We start from the raw sequence: 15,747 nt of genomic DNA, 5'->3' as shown, positions 1-15,747 counted from the left end.
GTAGGTGCATGTCCACTGTGAGAGACATAATCTAAAAAAAAATCCAGAAATCACAATGTATGATTTTTTAACTATTTATTTGTATGATACAGTTGCAAATAAGTATTTGAACACCTGAGAAAATCAATGTTAATATTTGGTACAGTAGCCTTTGTTTGCAATTACAGAGGTCAAACGTTTCCTGTAGTTTTTCACCAGGTTTGCACACACTGCAGGAGGGATTTTGGCCCACTCCAGATCTTGTCCAGATCTTCTCTAGATCAGTCAGGTTTCTGGGCTGTCGCTGAGAAACACGGAGTTTGAGCTCCCTCCAAAGATTCTCTATTGGGTTTAGGTCTGGAGACTGGCTAGGCCACGCCAGAACCTTGATATGCTTCTTACAGAGCCACCCCTTGGTTATCCTGGCTGTGTGCTTCGGGTCATTGTCATGTTGGAAGACCCAGCCTCGACCCATCTTCAATCCTCTAACTGAGGGAAGGAGGTTGTTCCCCAAAATCTCGCAATACATGGCCCCGGTCATCCTCTCCTTAATACAGTGCAGTCGCCCTGTCCCATGTGCAGAAAAACACCCCCAAAGCATGATGCTACCACCCCCATGCTTCACAGTAGGGATGGTGTTCTTGGGATGGTACTCATCATTCTTCTTCCTCCAAACACGTTTAGTGGAATTATGACCAAAAAGTTCTATTTTGGTCTCATCTGACAACATGACTTTCTCCCATGACTCCTCTGGATCATCCAAATGGTCATTGGCAAACTTAAGATGGGCCTGACATGTGTTGGTTTAAGCAGGGGAACCTTCCGTGCCATGCATGATTTCAAACCATGACGTCTTAGTGTATTACCAACAGTAACCTTGGAAACGGTGGTCCCAGCTCTTTTCAGGTCATTGACCAGCTCCTCCCGTATAGTTCTGGGCTGATTTCTCACCTTTCTTAGGATCATTGAGACCCCACGAGGTGAGACCTTGCATGGAGCCCCAGTCCGAGGAAGATTGACAGTCATGTTTAGCTTCTTCCATTTTCTAATGATTGCTCCAACAGTGGACCTTTTTTCACCAAGCTGCTTGGCAATTTCCCCGTAGCCCTTTCCAGCCTTGTGGAGGTTTACAATTTTGTCTCTAGTGTCTTTGGACAGCTCTTTGGTCTTGGCCATGTTAGTAGTTGGATTCTTACTGATTGTATGGGGTGGACCGGTGTCTTTATGCAGCTAACGACCTCAAACAGGTGCATCTAATTTAGGATAATAAATGGAGTGGAGGTGGACATTTTAAAGGCAGACTAACAGGTCTGTATATATATAATTTTTGTATATATATATTTGTTCTTTTGCAATTTATGTACATATGTATGTGTGTGTGTGTGTGTGTGTGTGTGTGTGTGTGTGTATATATATATATATATATATATATATATAATTTTGTATATATATATATATATATATATATATATATTTGTTCTTTTGCAATTTATGTACATATGTATGTGTGTGTGTGTGTGTGTGTGTGTGTGTGTGTATATATATATATATATATATATATAAAATTTTTGTATATATATATATATTTGTTCTTTTGCAATTTATGTACATATGTGTGTGTGTGTGTGTGTGTGTGTGTGTGTATATATATATATAATTTTTGTATATATATATATATTTGTTCTTTTCCAATTTATGTACATATGTATGTATGTATATATATATATATATAATGTATATATATATATATATATATATATATATATATATATATATATATATAATGTATATATGTATATTCTTTTTTTATTCTTTTCACTTCACATAATTGCACGTACATGCTACTTTCTGTTGTATGTGCTTTGTATTGATGGTGTTGTCTAACTGTGTTTTGTTCTATGTTCTGCTTTAATAACAAAGAAAAAAATGTTACATTATTAGTATCACTTATCCTATTGTGTCTTGCCTTAAAAATCATTTTTAATTGAAGTACTAAATACTAAAAATAAATAAACAAAAAGCTAAATAAAAATGTAGAACAAAATCACATAACAAAATTACAAAAACTAAATATAAAATAACATAACTAAAATTAAAATAACATAAAATCTAAAAATAAAAGTTAATTTATAATATTAATAAATACTATAATTGTATATAAATAAACACTAAAAGAATACATACTAAAATAATCCGCTGGTATGAGACCACATTGAAAGTCTGCCATTTTAGTCATTTAATAATAATCATGTCACTCTTTATACAGACGGTCAGACGGTCAGACGTTCTTGCTTCCATAGAAGATCATGATGCTCTTCTGATCATTTTCAAATCATGTTAGAGAACAGGATCTTGTGAAACTTGTGGAGTGAAACTTCAGTGCTGCTTTTAAAAGCAAAAGAGAAAAAACAAATATTAAAAGAATATAAATTCATATTAATGCATTTTTCATAACATATAAAGCTCTGAAGGTGACTTGGGATATTTTGATTAAGTCGTTGCATATGCAACTTACTGTACATACAGTACAGTATGTGCATCTTTACAACCCACAGTGATGTGTGCTAACATTAGCTCTGCCTCCACTCTCTGCTCTCATTGTGACTGCATAATGTCAGGCCCTTCATTACTCATCTTCACTGGAGTAACCGAAGTGAAGCTAGGCCATTTTCTTCCTACTGTATATCTAGCCAATCAGAGTACGCGTCCCCACTATTTTTGGACAAAAGACGTAAAATATAAATTCCCTGAGCTGATGAGAACTAATTCTGTGCTTGCTGGTGATGCCCTGCATAGTTCACGCACACACACACACACACACACACACACACACACACACACACACACACACACACACACACACACACACACACACACACACATACATACATACATACATACATACATACAGACAGCCTGTCTTCATCAGAATGTCACACCACTGATTTCTCTGACTTGAGCTGCTATGATTGAACTGAAGTGGGGTTTTGAGGGAATTCTTCAAATGGATCTAATCGGGAGAAGTTAAACATTTCTGTTCATAACGACTAGAAAGATCAGCGCTCTCGTTACGCCCGCCAATCCTCTGAGAGACAATGTATTTCAGAGCCTATTTTTTCACCTACTTCTAAAAGTAGAATATTATGACACAATTTACTCACATGTTGTTCCAAAACCAGGTAAATCTAATGGAAATATTTCCAATTCACACAAGTCAATGTAACGGAAATAGCAACAGATTTTTTTCTTTTGAATTATGACATACATGTGAGTGAAAAAGATTATGGAAAAATATATAATTGTTGGGTGGGACTTAGTTGTCCATCGGTTGTTGATTGGATCGAGGTAGATCTGAATGTTGTCAATTATGTTTAGTATCATTGTGTTTTTGATCATGTATTTAGGTTTCTGGTATATTTTTTCAGTGAAGTGTTCTCCATACCCTTGATAGTTTCCTTGGTTACTCATTAGTTAATAATTATGTTCACATCTCTCCCATTTAGTTCCCTTGTTAACTCATATATACTCCCTGTTCTGTTTAGTTCCTTGTCAGCTCTCATCCTTGCGTTATGTGGTAATAATTATCTGTGTATTCTCCAAGTGTAAAACCTTTGTTTGTTAATTCCGCATCATGCATCTCCTTGAGACCACGATATACATTACAAATGTGAGCTTGCAATCTATTATAAGAAAGGGGTGAGGTTTAACTTTACTAAATGAAGAAGTCTGGAATACATCACCAGAATCATTTCATTGGAAGATCGAGTTATTACACCCCAACTCCACCCCAAAGATCCGTGCACTGGTATCTTTCATGCGGTGAAGCCACTGCAGGGCCGCGTGGTCTGAACAGAGAGTGAATTCCCATTCCATGAGATAATAGTGGAGGGTGAGAATGGCCCATCTAATCGCCAGACACTTTTTTTCAATGGTGCTGTACTACGTCTCTCGCTTAGAGAGCTTACGACTCCTCTCCCTCTATCTCCTGGGACAGGACCACTCCAAGCCTCCTGTCCGACGTGTCAGTCTGCATCAAAAAAGGGAGAGATAAGTCAGGAGAGTCTAATTGCAGCCCACCACACAGAGCAGCCTTTTCCTGGGAGAAAGCCTGCTGACACAGCTCCGTCCACTGGACCAGATCTGATGCTTTGTTTTTAGTTAGGTCAGTCAGCCGGCTGGTGAGGTCCGATTAATTTGGCACAAACCTTCTGTAATATCCCGGAGAATCTGAGAAAATTGGCCAGCGCCCCAAACAACCTGAAAGGAATCGTAACAAATTGGTGCAATCAAAACGTCATTGTGAAGGCTTTTTTTTCTTTGGAAATAGGCGATAAGGAGATATGCCAATACCTTTCAGTTAACTCCAGTGTTGAATAAAAACGAGCTGTACCAAGCCGATCAAGCAATTCGTCAACCTGCAGCATTGGATATGCGTAAAATTTCAACACAGCATTCGCCGTGCAATAATCCACACAGAATTGTACAGAGCCGTTGGTTTTAGGCATAGGTTTTAGTTATATTACTCCCGTTTCTAGCACCGCCTCCAATTCTGTCTGAACCTCCTTTTTTTGTGTTTAGGTAAATGATACGGCTGGCTGTGCACCACCACGCCCTGCTCGGTCTCAATATGGTGGTGAATGAGATTTGTTTGACGTCCCAATTTTTGCCATCTTCGTGAACAAACTTCCAAATCATTTAATCGTTCGACCAGGCCTGTTGTTTGTGGGTGATAGACGCTGGTGCGAATCAATTTAATGCCCAATAATCTGTAAAGTTTGTTTAATGTTCATGTTATAAATGCCATGCCCTGATCAGTGAGAATCTCTTTCGGGATTCCCACTCGGGAGATTAAATGAAACAGTGCGTCTGCTACACTTTTTGCGGAAATGCTGCAGAGCGCAACTGGTATTGTGTTGCATAGTCCACCAGCCCTAATGCAAAGCGATGCCCAGGTGAATGGTGGATTCACCAATTAACATTCACGTAAAAGCCGCGCACCATCTGTGCACATTGTCACAAATGCCTGGCCAATAGAATCGGGTCAAGAGACGATTTACTGTCGTTGCTTGTCCTAAATGTCCTGTCATAGGATTACAGTGAGCCGCCTGGAAAAGCATATCCTGCTTTTTGGTTCTAATAATTGGGTTATGTCTTGATTTGTCTGCGTGGGTCACTCAATACAACCTATCTTTTAAAATAGCTAAATATGAATAGGAGAGTGGTCGAGCTGGTTGAAGCTGACCGTCGACAGAACAGACATGTTCAAAAGCATGTTTTAATGTTTCATCCTGAGACTGTTTGAGGGGAAAGTCATCATGCTCTGTGAGGATTAGCCTCTCAATAGCGCTCTGTTCCCCTGGCTGCACGACCTCACCCCTTTCATGCTCTCTCTTACCACAAGAGACATCCGCACACAAATACCCAAATAATTGGCTAAAAGCTGGCCAATTTGTTCCTAATATTAGCGGATGTCAGAAGCGTGGGTTTACTGTGACCAATACACTATGCTAAATTGAATAACAGCAGGCATTACTGGATATTTCACCACATCCCCATGTACACACTCATGTACACACCTGAACCATGCAGCTCTTATCCAATGCCTCGGGCTGAATCAGGCTTTGATGAATCGAGGTTTGGTTACATCCTGAATCCACCAAAGCCTGATAAGCACCCCCCTTAAAACTCACAGGTATTTGTTACAAGCCAGCTTGATCTGGGACAGCCTGCAGTGCATCCGAAACCCAGATCAGTGTCCCCACCTCCATCACCGGACACCTGTCAACAAAGTGTCCCAGGTCCCTGCAATGTCAACAGGCCAGCCCAGACTTCCCCGCTGCCCTAGTGGCTGGAAGTGGGTCAAGGAATTGACGTGAAGAGAGCGGAGGAATGGGAGCTAACACTGCACCTGCACTCTGGACAGTCCTCTCTGGCCAGCTGGAGGTTCAGGAGCCGAACCACCCCTCCATCGGGGTTGGGTTCGAGGAGGGAGATTTACACGGGAACTAGGGAAGGGGACCTGTTTAGAGGAAGAGAGAGTGGGGGAAACCATTGGGGAGGGGAGAGAGAAAGCGACAGATGGCAGGGATTCACCGATCCCGGGGCACGCCACCATCTGGTCCTCCGCCAGTTGAATGGCCAGGTCCAGCGATATCGGGCGGTGGCACTGGACTCACTGCACGCTTCTCCCAGAAAACAGCCATCTGTGGCACGCATCCCAGAGCTGATGAGCCATTATGAAGGACTGGCCACTCTTGCCCAGGTCCAGTGATCAGAAGCGCTGGCGCTTTTACTCTTGGCTGAGGCCGACCCACTGTAGGATGGCTCGCTTCAGGTCTTCATAGAGCAGGAGGTTCTGGACCAGCAGCTGCTGGCCTGCCACTTGCGCCTCTCCCTAAAGCGGCTGGATGAGTCGCACCGGCCAGTGGGCTTGTGGCCACTCACATGTAGGGGTGGGGGAAAAAATAGATTCTTAGATGCATCGCGATGCGAACGTGAGCGATTCTGAATTGATTCACAAAGATCAAAAATCGATTTTCTAAAAAATACATATTTTCTAATAACGTAATATTGATGAAACTCTGAAGCGCGGAAGTGCAGTGCCTGGAAATCGCGCGAAATCCGAACGGCACCCTCTTTAAGCTAACGTATGGAAAATTGCCATAATTTCATTGTGACCCATTTTTATTTTTGTATGAGAGCTGCTTTCTTTTTTGTTTAGTTTTCACATCAGTATGCTGTAAAAATATCTCTTATACGTAGGTTTACTGTACTGGCCTTCACAGTCACAGTGTGTATCAGTGCAATGCCAGTCACAAAAAGTTACATTTTGACGGTGCTCTCTACAGTGCAACAGTTGTTGTTACGGTATTGTAGTATAACGTTTATCGACCAGTATTACGTTCAGTAAGTTATACTAGTGTCGCTGCTCACTAGTAAACATTGTGGATTTGTATGTGTCTTGTACAGATTCCGCCGACTCAAGCGGCTGTTTACTTACCAGTTTTCTATCGCTTGGGGATTCCCGTATCTGTTCATCACTGCCTGTTACCGTGAGGCTTTCACCCAAAGTCACTGCCTATGATCGCGAGGTATCCACCCAAAGTCACAGTTATTTACTTACTGTGTCTGTTGGCTTTCCTCTGTGCATCACAGGCATGGCTAACGGCTAACAGACCACTCTCCACGACTGGCATGATGCTGAACTATTCCGCCATTCAACTGAAGAAATTCAACAACTATACCACTCCATCGTGTATATCAGTCATTAAACAACTTGGACTCCTTCGCCGGCCCAGTTACATTCACCGAAGTTGCCATCGAAAGTTTGTTTTCTCCCGGTTTGATCACAACATCTCATCCATCTGGTCTGGCGTGCGCACCGTCGCATCTCGAACACGTCATCAGGGCGCCGTCACTCCTAGGACTAGTAATGCTGGAGTTTCCATGACAACACTACGTACTGACTGGGATGGAAACCGTAGAAAACGTGGAGTGGACCTCAGTCTACTTCGGCCAATACAGAGACTCACTTCTGCATCAAATATCAAGATTGAACTTTTTAATGCACAATCCATCACAAACAAATCTTGCCTCATACATGACCATATTCTAGAAAAGTGTTTGGATATGATGTGCCTTACAGAAGCCTGGCATCAACCAGATGTGTATTCTTTTTTAAATGAGACCTGTCCCTCTGGCTACTGCTACTTACAGAAAGCCCGCAGCACAGGGCGTGGTGGTGGTCTGGCTGTCATCCACCAAAGTGATCTGATCTTGTCCCCTATAACCCTGCCTGAGCTGTCTTCGTTTGAATGCCTTGCATTTAAATGTAAGCACCCTCTCTCCACGACGATACTTCTTATTTACCGGCCACCCAAACCAAACTCATCTTTCATCCCAGAGATGTCCAATCTTCTTTCAACTTTCTGTACAATGTCTGCCAATATCATCGCTCTTGGATATATGAATATTCATGTCAACTCTTCCACCAGCCGTTTCACAGCAGAATTCCTCCAATTACTCGACTGTTTTAATTTGACACAACTTGTCGATGCCCCCACTCATACCTGGGGCACACTCTGGACCTAGTCATTACAAACTCTGTTTATCTCAGCAATCTTCTGGTGCATGATCTGGGAGTTTCTGACCATAAGGCCATCTCCATGAAGATGTCTTCACCGTCCACCCTCATCAAGCCCAAATGCCAAATCTACTTCAGAAATCTGAAAAACATCAACCTAGAGACTATGGCATCCGACCTCGAGCATCTCCTTTCTGTAAACTGTCTACCACCCATGGACTCAGTGGACTATTATAATAACACCCTCAGAAGCATTCTGGATCTCCATGCCCTGGTCAAAACCAGAACGGTCACTTTCTCCCAATCAGCCCCCTGGTATAGGCTACCGGTGAGCTACGAAAAATGAAGGCAGCTGGGCGTGCCATTGAGAGGAGATTCAAAGCCACAGGTCTCACTGTGCACAAGCTCGCTTTTCGGGAACACCGAAAGGACTACTCAAAGTCACTTACAGAGGCACGGTCACATTTCTACTCAAATGTCATCAGAAATAGTCTCGGAAACTCCAAACAGCTGTTCTCCACCATAAATCATCTACTCAAACCACAAACCCCCTCACTTACAGAAACTACAGAAGAGCACTGTAATAATTTCCTGGCCTTTTTCAAAACAAAAATAGACTCAATTCATTCTACCTCTCCTGGATCCTCACCACGATCCACCCTGACTATCCACTCACAGCCTGCAATTTCCGAGCCCCTACACCGCTTCCCAGAAATCTCACAGCAAGAGGTTGAGAAGATAATCAAAAGGATGAAACCCACCACCTGTGCCCTCGACCCTTTTCCTACAGTTCTAGTGAAAGTAAACACCTCTGTCCTAAGTCCTCTGATTACCTTTGTAATAAACCACTCCCTCCAGTCCGGCAATGTTCCATCTGCCCTAAAAACTGCCATTATCAGACCACTTCTCAAAAAACCCACCCTTGATCCAGATGTATTTGCAAATTACAGGCCCATTTCCAATCTCCCATTCCTCTCCAAAGTACTGGAAAAAGTTGTCGCCTCCCACCTCCAGGATCATCTCAAACACAACAATCTTTTCGAAAGATTTCAGTCTGGTTTCCACTCTTCCCACAGCACGGAAACAGCCCTGGTTAGAGTCACAAACGACCTACGGATGACAGCTTATGCTGGTTCACCATCCCTCCTCATACTCCTCGATCTTTCTGCTGCTTTCGATACAGTGGATCATGGCATACTCCTTAACCGGCTACATCAAACCACTGGACTCACTGACACTTCTTGTAACTGGTTAAAATCGTACCTCACTAACAGAACAGAGTACATTTCACTTGGAAGTGCAAGGTCCCGGCAACACACAGTTACCTGCGGAGTCCCTCAGGGGTCAGTCCTTGGCCCCATTCTCTTCATCATTTACATCATCCCCCTCGGCCATGTCATTAGCCGCTATGGAGTCTCATTTCACTGCTATGTTGATGACACACAACTGTACATGAAATCGGAAACACACACCTCTGCAATTTCACCAACATCATCTCCGTCTTCAACACTCGCTGCCTGTCTGGAGGAGATAAAGGTGTGGATGAAACACAACTTCCTCCAGTTAAACAGCTCCAAAACTGAGGCAATTCTTGTTGTGACACCACATCAAACCCAGTCTTCCTCCATAACTGGTATAATTAATAATTTGCCAGCAGCCATATCACCCTGCAGCCCAAGACTGGTTGCCCACTGAAGCTAAGCAGGGCTGAGCCTGGTTAGTACCTGGATGGGAGACCTCCTGAGAAAACCAGGTTGCTGCTGGAAGAGGTGTTAGTGAGGCCAGCAGGGGGTGCTCACCCTGTGGTCTGTGTGGGTCCTAATGCCCCAGTATAGTGACGGGGAAACTATACTGCCAAAAGAGCACCGTCCTTCGGATGAGACGTTAAACCGAGGTCCTGACTCTCTGTGGTCATTAAAAATCCCAGGATGTCTTTCGAAAGAGTAGGGGTGTAACCCTGGCATCCTGGCCAAATTTGCCCAGTGGCCTCTGTCCATCATGGCCTCCTAATCCTCCCCATATACTGATTGGCTTCATCACTGTCTCCTCCCCACCAGTAAGCTGGTGTGTGGTGGGCGTTCTGGCGCAATATGGCTGCCGTCGCATCATCCAGGTGGATGCTGCACATTGGTGGTGGTTGAGGAGATTCCCCCCTTCTATGTAAAGCGCTTTGAGTGTCGAGAAAAGCGCTATATAAATGTAATGAATTATTATTATTATTATTATAAATATCTCTGGTCATGACATTCCCCTCTCCACAACTGTTACCAATCTTGGTGTAAGATTTGACCCACTACTCGGCTTCGAAGCCCATATCAAAAACCTCTGCAAGATTTCTTTCTACCATCTCAGAAAAATTGCAAAACTCCATCCCACACTCACCTTAGCAGATGCTGAAAAACTGGTCCACGCCTTTGTCTCCTCCAGACTGGATTACTGTAACGCACTTCTCATCGGGATCCCTAACAAAAGCGTGCAAAGACTGAAGTATGTTCAGAATAGTGCTGCAAGGATCCTAATGAGAGTGCGAAAATACGACCACATCACACCCATTCTCCATTCACTTCACTGGCTTCCTGTTTCCGCCAAGATTGAATATAAGGTCTCCCTTCTTACCCACCAGTGCACAATCTTTTTTTTTGTATAAGCTGTTTTTGATTGTGGTATACAGCAACAATTTCAAGTCATAAGTCTTAGACTCATTATTTATTGGGCAGCTTTGTATGTCACTAATTATTCAGAATATACATAACTCCAAAGTATTATTTTTGTATGAGAGCTGCTGGTTCATAATTCTGTATTTTTGTATGAAAGCTGTTTGTGATTTTATTCTTGTGATTCTATTAATTTATTTATTATACAAAGGTAACCTTACAGTTGACTTGCCAAATCACTTACATTTGTTTTATTAATAAAAGATATTGGAAGTAAATTCTTTATAGGTCATTATAAATACTTTGCCTTAAAAGTACCAAATAGTCACATACACACACACAAGGATGCATCGATAATCGTTTTAGCATCACATCGCAGCCCTCTGAATCATAATCGAATCGAATCGTGAGGTGCCTAGAGATTCCCACCCCTACTCACATGCCTCCACGGTTCTCTCAAAGAGATCAGTTAAAGCCTCCGGGTTGTCCTCACGTGCCCCATCTTTGTTAAGGGCATGTGAGTGGGCGGGGCATGGTCATGGCGGTGGCGGCTTTTCTTCCTTCCCGGGTTTCTGTACCAGTGTGATAATGTTCAGAGTAAGGAAGGAGGAAGACAGGGTCAGCTTACTGAGACTTGTGTGTTTATTTGACTCTTTCGATTAAACAAAAACAAACGCATCAACAGTATTTACTTTAGATTAAAGCAATCAGCATCTCCGTTTGCAACAGCAGTTAGTCTCCATACATTCGCACAAGTCTCCAGTCCAGTCTCTCTCTGCCAGATTCCCGTTTCCCGATGGCTTTATCCGGTCTCTCCACGCCAATTACTGCAACAAGACACAGGTGTTTGTCATTTTGCACTGGACCTACTTATGCACTGCTTGTGTCCTGTCTCTCTCTCCCGCTGCAGACCTCGCTGAACCATACCCCCCCTCGCCACAAATACTCATTTAGAAAATAAAGTGAATTTCCGAATTCAAAATCAAAAGAAATTGAAAATGAATTCATTTTAGGACCAAATTTCCATTGCTGTAATGCCTCTGGGTGTCCTACCTTTTTTGTAATTTCCATTTATTGTAATAAATGGAAAAAATATTTCTGTTTTAAATAAATGCTGTTTAACTTTCTATTCATCAAAGAATCATGAAAAATACACTTTTCGTGTCACTTGAAAGTGTGAATCACTATTTTTTACAGAAATATAAATCAGCACAACAATTTTCAACATTAATTATAATAAGAACTGTTTGAGCACAAAATCAGCACAATACAATGATATATCGCAACTCTGTCGCATCTCTCTGCTGCTCTGCCGCCCGCTCACACACACTGCCGCCCTTCCTTCCACTCACGTAACTTTTTTTAAATCCCCTACAGCGCGAAACATGAGTCCCGCAAACGCGGGGCCGAGGAGCTTGTATGTAAGCGGAGGACAAATGGCTCCTTAGTTTCGAAATGGTTTGGGTACAAGGTGATCGCGTTGAAAATAAAGGCGTTTGTCTAGCGTTAGAAGCTCATTTGAAACATTGCCGCGACTCATTTAAGAAAATGACAGCTCCGAAGAGACGCCGCTTTAGTTTTAGGTAGTGCTGCTAACAATAATAAAGAAAGATGATGATCATCATCACCTTACATCATAGATGATGTGCTACTACTGTATTTAAGCACTGTATCACACAAGTTGCAACTTACATCTGTGTCATTCTTTTTGGTGAAATGGTCCCACACACTACTTTTCTTTGCACGCTTCATCCTGTCGTCTGCCCTGGCTCTAACCTTGAGTGTTTTAGCCTGTAGCCTTTACTTTTCGCAAACCTTGTGAGCGCACGAACCCAATTAAACGATGTGACCTCGCGCCAAATGTTTTTATTGGTTTATTAAGTACAAACAGGCGAGTTATGATAAATTGAGTGTGAGGGATTTGTTCACTTCACACAAAAAGATCTTGGAATGAGATGGCTAACTGTAGTAGCGTTTAGTCCACTGTCTATAATAGCCTAATTTAGAGAGAACTTTTCTTTTTTTTTTACCGACTACCGGCAACTTTGATCGGTTAACGTTGATACGGTCAACCATCGGTCAAACGGTCATCGGTTAACATTCCTAATTTATATAGCGCTTTTTACAATACAATACAGCATATATTAATCTGTTTCTGTGGGGGACATATGAACGTGTATATGAGTCAGGGCATCTGGATGGGTATTTTTTCATTTAGGAATATCAGCTGATTTGAGTCAAATGTCTCTGAAGTCTCTGTTCTCGTGTTATATGAGTTTAAGCACACTGAGCGCTGTGACTCAGCACCTCATAATTTTCTCTTTCTGCCTATACATCTGCCTTCTTTGAATCTCTGGGTCCTTTCTCTGTGTCTATTGCTTTCTCCCTCCCTCTTTCTCTCTCTGTCTTCTTTCTGGCTCTCTACCATTGCCCTGTCAGTTGATTAGATAATGCAAATACATTATTTATAACACTTCACTCCTTCTCAGGCCTTTATGGGATGCCTAGCAACCAGGCAATTGTATCATACGGTGCAAGAGATCTGATAATGAGACATAGAACCCGTGTTAATGCTGTTTCACACGAGATGTGGCATGCATTATAATCAGTCGAGGCAGAGTGAGCTTTACGGTTTCACGAGCTGATGTTGCTTTGCTCATTAAGTACATTCAAGTCACCAATGTAACATGTTGAAATTGGCCTGCCTGGATGCTTTTTATTGTATTGTATATGTTGAGAACCACTTGGTAAAGCTTCTTATTCACTCACAAACTCAAGCCAGGGCTACAAAAAAATTCCAAGGCATTAGATATACCATGGAACACAGTCAACAACTGTAGAAAGTACAGGGCATCCCTTCATCCAAGCCTGGCTAAAGTTTGCAAAAACGTATATCTTTATATTTGGTTTTATTTGACTTTAAAATTACAGTAATAAAATGTATGTTTTAATTTCTTCATTTTCAAACATTCAATCATCTAGCTTTTATTTTGGCGAAAAACTGTAGAGAGCTCCTTCTTCGTTGACAACAGATTTATATATGTTTTCATTACAAATTTGATAATGGGCGGAGCATATTGCATTCCCAAATGCAAGTTATAAGCGACCCAAACTGGGAGCAATTGGGAGTTAGGTGCTTCGCTCAAGGGCATCCTCAGTCGTTCAATACTCTGCCGGTATTGAGAATCAAACCTGCGACCTTCTGGGTTACAAATCAGAGTCTCTAAGCATTAGGCCACAACCGCCACATCTACAAGATGGTACTCCAGTAAAAAAATGCATGCAATCTAATGGTCTAATAAAGTAGCACAACCTATTCACTGCTTAAAGAAATTTGTATTCAATTAATTATATTTAGTACACAGAATTGGTAGTGTGTTGTATCACTCGAGTTTTTTTTATAAAGAACATTATCCTCCAATATCACTGCAAATAGGCTTTACTTTGAACATAAACCAATGTACCATGTACATAATATGCTGCACAGTGGCTCAGTGGGTAGCACTGTTGCCTCACAGCAAGCAGGTCCCTGGTTCTTTTCTGGAGTCTTTTCTGTGTGGAGTTTGCATGTCCTCCCTTTGTCTGCCTGTGCTCCGGTTTCACTTTCCCCCAAAATCCTAAAACACACAGTATACTGAAGGTGAATTGGCTATACTCGAGTGACCATAGGTGTGAATGTGTGTGAGTCCCAATCCATGGAATGAAGAGGGTTGGGGACAGACCTGGCAACCTACCCCATTGCCAAGAAAATTCATGGTATGGCAAGAGATGGGCATAGAATCACCAAGAGTCAGATAATGGTCAGATAATGACTGAAACTGTTAATGAGAGAGATTAAATCAAATGAATATAACAATAATAAGTTATTGCTCTACCACATGTCCCACATTGTCCTGCAAAATCAAGTCTGCTGACCTGCAACAAAGCAATAATCAGGTCATCCTCAGAGCAGATGCAGAGATGAGTTTGTGTGGAGCAAACACTGGATCAAGAGCTGTGGAAACACAGTGCCTCGCTTCGCTCTGAAATGCGCGACTCATTTTTTTAATTATTTTTTTAGCATTAAAGTTTTGATAATTATGCTAAACCATATCACGATTTCAATTTTATTTTGATAAATTGATCAGCCTTACAAGAGGAACAGCAAGAAAGTCACTGCATGTGTAAACGTTCTGGCTTTGTGTTTTTCTGTAATTCTAGTTGTGTTTGTACATGAATCAATGGTTTGTCTATGTTAGGGTTGTCTGCTTGCAAACACATGCATTGTTTGTACACTGTGTGTGTATTGTCTGCCTAGTAGCTGACACTTGTAATCGTTGCTGGTCCCAGCTGGATCGGATCAGCATCCTGTTGGATTAGCAGAGTTCAGATGCAGGGCCGTGACCCTACAGCAGTTCTTCAAGTGCCACCTAAGCTACATCCATATGAAAATTAGGCAATTTATGCCCAAATGTGCTAGCCTCAAATCTGTTTATATTTTAAACCCCCTTCTTGTGCTCTGCTGTACAGTCCTCCAGCTATAAGACTAATAAACACCTGAATCGCCAGAACAGCCTCTTACTGAGCTATGATTGGTCCACAGGCTTGTCAGTCTGTGTATTCCTGCAGCTGTGTATTCCCACATGCCCTGCTGCCTGTGGCTGCTTCTTTCACTCGTGTCTGTGAGAGCCTCATTTCCTGCCTCGCTTTTCTCTCTCCCCAGCGGAGTCATTCTCTCTGATGTGCTTTTGAAGTGCCTGCATAATCAGCAGTCATGTGCCGCAACCCAGAAATACAACTGCATATGTGCTGAAAGAGGGGACGATGAAATGTAATTGCAATGGGTAAATCATGGTGTTATTGGCGGGATTGGGGAAAGTAACACTCTAGTCTAATTTAACTCTAGGCATAACCACCAATTCACTGTGCACATTCACTGTTGTTCTAAACCCACTTTTCATCTCATACCATTGATTTACAATGTATATTACATTGATATTTCAGATTTAAGAAGCTTTGTTGGCATGGCGAACTATCTTCACGGTGCCAAAG

The 15,747-nt window shown here is 42.1% G+C and overlaps 1 protein-coding gene across 1 annotated transcript in view; it reads left to right on the top strand.

Moving 5' to 3' along the window:
* The window catches only part of ttc7a (tetratricopeptide repeat domain 7A), a gene marked incomplete at its 5' end in the record, with an annotated part of 62,559 nt that overhangs the window by 44,269 nt on the left and 2,543 nt on the right, over window positions 1-15,747 (top strand). The gene's annotated exons all lie outside the window — the stretch shown is intronic.

Source organism: Scardinius erythrophthalmus (assembly GCF_964197995.2).
Source record: "Scardinius erythrophthalmus genome assembly, chromosome: 21".
Lineage (NCBI taxonomy): Eukaryota > Metazoa > Chordata > Actinopteri > Cypriniformes > Leuciscidae > Scardinius > Scardinius erythrophthalmus.
The sequence above is the reverse complement of the archived record's forward strand: the minus strand, read 5'-3'. Positions and strand labels throughout refer to the sequence as shown.